The sequence below is a fragment of the Silene latifolia genome, chromosome 10 (assembly GCF_048544455.1).
Source record: "Silene latifolia isolate original U9 population chromosome 10, ASM4854445v1, whole genome shotgun sequence".
NCBI lineage: Eukaryota > Viridiplantae > Streptophyta > Magnoliopsida > Caryophyllales > Caryophyllaceae > Silene > Silene latifolia.
The window spans coordinates 19,846,614-19,852,613 of NC_133535.1; the positions used below are offsets into that span (position 1 = coordinate 19,846,614).

General features: G+C 36.0%; 1 non-coding gene across 1 annotated transcript; it reads left to right on the forward strand.

Annotated features, from left to right (window-relative positions):
• Positions 1-4,374: 4,374 nt before the first annotated feature.
• TRNAY-GUA (transfer RNA tyrosine (anticodon GUA)) lies at positions 4,375-4,458 on the forward strand. Its single transcript is given in 2 exon segments — positions 4,375-4,411; positions 4,423-4,458. It is a non-coding gene; the product is annotated as a tRNA-Tyr (tRNA).
• The last annotated feature ends 1,542 nt before the right edge of the window (positions 4,459-6,000 follow it).

Sequence of the window (6,000 nt, forward strand, 5' to 3'; positions counted from 1 at the left end):
TCCAAAGTCGCCTGAAACGCCTGAGAACGTCGCTCCTTCAAAGGAGCCTGCAACGCCTGAGAAAACCACTTTAATCGAAGTGGGTGGTGGATCTGGAGAGTCTGAATCACCTTGCACAAAGTACTATAATCGATATTTGAAGCGGATGGCTGCTAAGCGTCCTAAAACGCCTGAGAAAACAACCGAGTATGTTGAAAAAGCCGTGGTTGATTCTGTGAAATTCAATGCGTATGTTGAAAGATTCTTATCCAAGCGCTAATTACTTCAAGGTGTTGGTATATTTTCTCACACCCTAACTTTATTTTGTAATTTTATTTTATTTATTCGTTTATTATTTCAAAAATTTATTGAACTGCTGGGTTAACTGCTGGTAGGATATTTTGTTAGGAATTTTTGTACGATTTTGTTTAAGTGTGCTTGTCTGCTTGGCTGTATAATTATCTGTTTCGTATAGTTGATAAACGATTATTTCTACGATTCTTAGGATGTTCTGTTTGGGTTAAAACTGAAAAATGTTGTTTACGGAGGTTTTTGTTTGTTAAATTTGAAAAATTGAAATTCTTTGTATTGTCTTTGGGTTGTTTGGTCGTTTGGTATAGTTCATAAACGATTTTGTCATCGTCATTTGTAAGTTTGGTTTGGTTTTGTCGATCAAAATCTTCTTTTGTGTTGAATCTTCTTTTGTCTGTCTGTTTGGTTTTGTGAGTCTGTTTGGTTTTGTCAGTTTGAAATCTTCTTTTGTCTGTCTGACTGTAAGTTTAAAATGATTATTAAGGGCATAAATGGGTGTATCCGTCTGACTTAATGTGTTGAATTTTTTCTGTTAGGATGCAAGGTTTATTGTCATTAACCTCGATGATGGTCCTTCCTGGACTGAGGGGTAACATCATCTTTATTATTATTCTTTATCATAGTTGCTCTATGATGATTATACCTTAATGGTTTGAGAGCTATACATGGTTTTGGTGGAGTCTAGTTAAGTGGCCAATATGTTTAGTTGTTCAGCCACCACATTAAAAATGAATGAATGGGTGTGTGTGTGTCTAACCATTTAATTAGGAGTACTTTGACATCTCAATGATTACTCTACCTTCATGGTTTGAGGGCTGATTTAGTACTCTTGTTGAATGGAGATGACATGGTCTACCTTCATTATTTCTGTGTAGGAGGCTTTACAACTTCAAACAACTCAATGATGAGGCCACTTTGGCCTGAGAGTTGTATAAACCAAAATTGCTCTATGATGATTATACCTTAATGGTTTGAGAGCTATACATGGTTTTAGGGGGAGTTGAATGGAGGAAGTATATGTACGTTTTATTGCCCATTACTTACAAGTATTTTTGCCACCACATGTTATATTAATGAAAGGGTGTGTGTGCTTAATCATAGTAACTGCAATATGATAACTCAATGATGACTATACCTAATTGGTTTGAGAGATTAGTTTGGATGTCAATACTGTTTTTTGCTTGTTGAGCATGGTCTACCTTCATTTTGTTAAGTGTCGGAGGCAAAAATATTTGGGACAACTCAATGATGAGGGCAAACTTAGCCTGAGAGTTAGTCTATGCATTTTGCAACTGTACTTTGCATTTCACATTTTGTATGCATAAAATTGAACTGAACTTTGCATTTCACATTTTGTATGCATAAAACTGAACTGAACTTTGCATTTCAGATTTTGTATGCATAAAACTGAACTGAACTTTGCATTTCACATTTTGTATAAATAAAACTGAACTGAACTTTGCATTTCACTTTATGCATATAACTGAACTGAACTTTGCATTTCACATTCCATTACATTTCAAAATGAAGTTTAATTGTCATTTGAGTAGGTTTTTTCAAATGAACTTTAAACTTAACATTACATTGAAGGATTAAAGTTAACATTAAACTAACCATTACATCCCATTTAGCTGATCAACTATACCTTCAACATTGTAACCTAGTTCGTTCATAAGATATTCTAACCCTTCTGTTTTACCAATACCTTGCAAATACTCAATGCATTCCTTGACCAACTCCACATTGACCTCTAAATTCCTTGGTAACATACCAATGGCAGCCAGATGCCCCTTCCCCATATGTGGAAGAGAGAAATTGTTATGACCCTTGCATTTCATAATCTCAACCATTACTGCTTGTAATGATAGAAATATATTATTCAGTTTACTTGGACTATAATCAACAAATGCTTGCATTACCTCATTCACTAAATCATCCACTGTCTTTGCTGCATGTTTTTTTTGTAATGATTGTAAAGCTCTGAAATAACCTAAGTCATTATAGTTGAGGTCTGGTGAGTTAGGTGGCTGAAATACCAACTCAATGTGAAATCCATCTGAGTTTGCAGCTGCCATAAACTCAGGATCATCATTCTTGATATGAGGCCTTGCATTGTCTTGCTGTATGTATATGTGTTTGCTTAAACCTTCTGGCCAAACCCTCTTAATTCTTTGGAATGACTTGTCAGTATTAAGCATTCTTTGATGACCACTTTTGTGATAGACTCAATTGGCTTAGTCTCTAAAGTACCCCTAGGCCTATTTCTGCTTCCCCTTGCTGCTGGAACTTGGTTTGTGAATGGAAACATGCCTATTTTTTCATCAAATAGACATTCCCCATCAGCTGAATAAATTGGCCTGCTCACTGCACACATGAACATAACTTTTGTGATGTACCTCTTTGATTGGCAACTTCTATATGGCAGCTCCTCCCCCTCCACAACATATACTTTCTCATTGTCATCTGTGACGAAGAACCACTTCTCATCCATATGTATTGTGTTGCTCATTTCAGTAAATAAGATTTCAGTTAGTGGCACATTATTGTGATCAAAGAATTCTTGAAGTACTTGCTTGACAACTAATGACCTAAGTGAATAAAGTAGCCTTTGATCCTTATGTAAGTCTGTGAGTTTAAGATGTAATGGGCTTGAATGAGGTTTAAGTAAACCCTCTTTAACCCATGAATGGACTGTTCCAACTGAAACTCCACAATTTTCTGAAACTCTTATCATGGTATCTCTTAGAGAATGATCTAGTGACTTTATGTGCTCAATGTTTGGTAAGATTCTTTTCCTATTTTTGTTGCCTATCCTACCACTCTTCACATCTAACTTCTCACCTACTAACCTTGGTTTTTTTGGCTAATCTCCATATGTTAGAGATGCTTCTATCACTCAAACCGTATCTTGCAGCTACCTCTTTGATGGTGCCACGAGAAAGCTTACCATTTTGCGACTTTTCGAGCAAGTAAATGGCGATGTCTGTCCGCTGATCTTCTGTCATGCATTTGAAGCCCATTTTGTTGTAATTTTATGTTTGTAATTTTATGTTATGGACTGTAAGAATTTATGGATTGTAAGGTTTTTTTTGGCTGTGTTGTTACTTAATGGAGAGAAAGATGTAATTTAAGGACAAATTTGGTGTAAATAATGGTGAAGACTGTACTGTCATAATGCTGGAGTTCCTTGGTTTTAGTAATATAGAGTTGACAGGAAGTGGAGGGAAAATGTAAAGATAAGTTTTGGTGGGGTTTTTAAAATGTTGAACATTTTGGTGGGAAGATTATCCCATAAATCAAATCAGGTTTAGAGCCACATTTTATCAATTAATAAAGTAATATGCACAATTCCAAATGTACTTCTATTCTTTCTTTAATTTTTCTTAATTGTAGTGCAAAACTCCAACTGGTAGAGTGGAGTTGAATGGAGAAAGTACTACTTAGTACTCCCTCCTATTCACTGACATCTTCCACATTTCCTAAAGCGGAAATTTCACAAAGATTTTCCACTTTCCTTATTTGTCTATCATTTGTGGTTGATATAATATGTAACCCCACATTCTCTATCCTACTTTCATTTTCCTCCACATACTACCACTCCATTAAATATTGGTCCAAAATCAATATGGAAGATCATACAGAATAGGAGGGAGTACTTACTACACAAATCTGGTAATTACACATTTTTTTGATTTATAGCATTCAGTTTTATTTGAATTCGAGCCAAGTGTACTAGTAACATAAGGCCATAAGCGTGTAAATGAGTTTTGACATTATTGCATATACAGAGCTCAAAATTAAAATCTATGGTTAAGTTAAAACAATTTTTTCAGTTAATTTAAGTACTTATAGATATTACTCTATTAATTTATAAGTTGAATAACTCAATTATTTTCGTAGACACATATGACGTATACGAAATAATTCGATATTGATGAACTAAACGTCACAAAATGAACTGCCTAAATTAATTTGTCACAAAAAAAATTTATCGCTGTTAGAAAAATAGAAATGGTGTTAGCAAAAATGAAACACCTACTATTAATCAGTATAATAATCACATCATGGCAGAGCTATCAATAACCGACCTTAGCTCAGTTGGTAGAGCGGAGGACTGTAGTAGGTGCAGATATCCTTAGGTCACTGGTTCGAATCCGGTAGGTCGGATTTTTTAATTGTTTTCCATTTTTATTTTCCACTTATCAAATGCGTGCTTAATTAATTTCGCATTTGTTATGCTGAACTTATCTTTCGTATTTGGAGTTCCTTGATATGGTCTTTAAAAGAAGGGCTTATGTACTCATGAAGTCATGAGTGAGGATCGGGTTAGACTTTGGAGTATGGACAAAAATCCAAAATCCTTTGGGTTAGTCTCGGTTCATCCAATTTTTGGGTTTTATTGGGTCGGTATTCAGACAGTTCAGATCGCATTCCTCTCATCGGATTTAACTTCTTTAGTCTCATACTCTCATATTTAGATACTCCCTTTTATTAAGTTTCTACTAATCTATGTTATTAGACAACTCCCTAGTTTCTCGTTCCAAACTTAATTATATGGTTATCATTATTAATAGAGCAATACAGATTCGAATGAAAGGAGCTGAACTGAATGAAACTAAAGTAAGAGTTAATTTGTGAATAGACGAGCTAAACTGAAACTTAATAGAGTTGAGCTGAACTGAAATGAGTTGAAATTAACCAGAAAGAACAGGGCCTTACTGCTAGCTAAACGTAATATTTGCCACCCACTTCCAAGTCCAAAACGTAGGTCCTTTTACTTTTCGGCTAAAAAGAGCTCAAGTGAACTTAAACTAAATGGAGCTGAATTGAACTAAATTAAGAGTTAATTTGTGAAGAAATGAGCCGAACAAAACTGAACTAAACTAAATAAAGTTGAACTGAATTGAATAGAACTAAAATGAATTAAAGCCCAAGTATGAGAACTTTAGGAGTTTAGGTATAACATGCATTAGCCGTTGCATTTGTATAGCATGAATGCATGATAGTACAGTGGTACTATGTCAGTAAGAATTTGCCTTTAGTGAATGCTCTAAGTTTATCTGTACTTGGTCAAAGTAGTTAGTAGTAGGAGACTAGGAGTATCCATGTTTCTCTTTCTATGTTTATATTCACAACATTTTATTAACCATATTTGAAGAATATCTGCATATCTCCCAAACAAAGCAACAATATCAAAACGTATATGCTAAATCCTACACACTAATTTACTTAATCTTACACATTTTGCCTCTTTTTTCCCATATTACCATTCACTTTAAAAAAAATTAAAGAATACAAAATAACTAAAAAAAATTAAAAAAATCCCCAAATGCCCCAAATCCCAACCCCGACTACTCCGACTACTCTCTGCCCACCCAAGCGCCGACCAACTCCACCACCACCGTGCCGTCTACCCCTATATCCGCCGTCAATTCAAGCTCTTCCCCGCTCATCACCCACGACCACCATCACCTCAACCCCTTAACCGTCGCCGTCTACCCAACCCCTTACTGTCGTCGTTGACCTTCCTCTAAATCGTCGTCGGTTTTCTGGTGGGGCGGCTTGAGTGGCGGCGTCCTAGTGTAGGGAAGGGTTGAGTGCGTCGTCCTTGTGCAGGGAAGGGTTGTGGCGGTGTCGCTTGCACGGAGGGTAGTGCTAGTGTCGACCGTTAGTGTCACAGGCACACGGGTCGGCGCGGGCATGGGTATG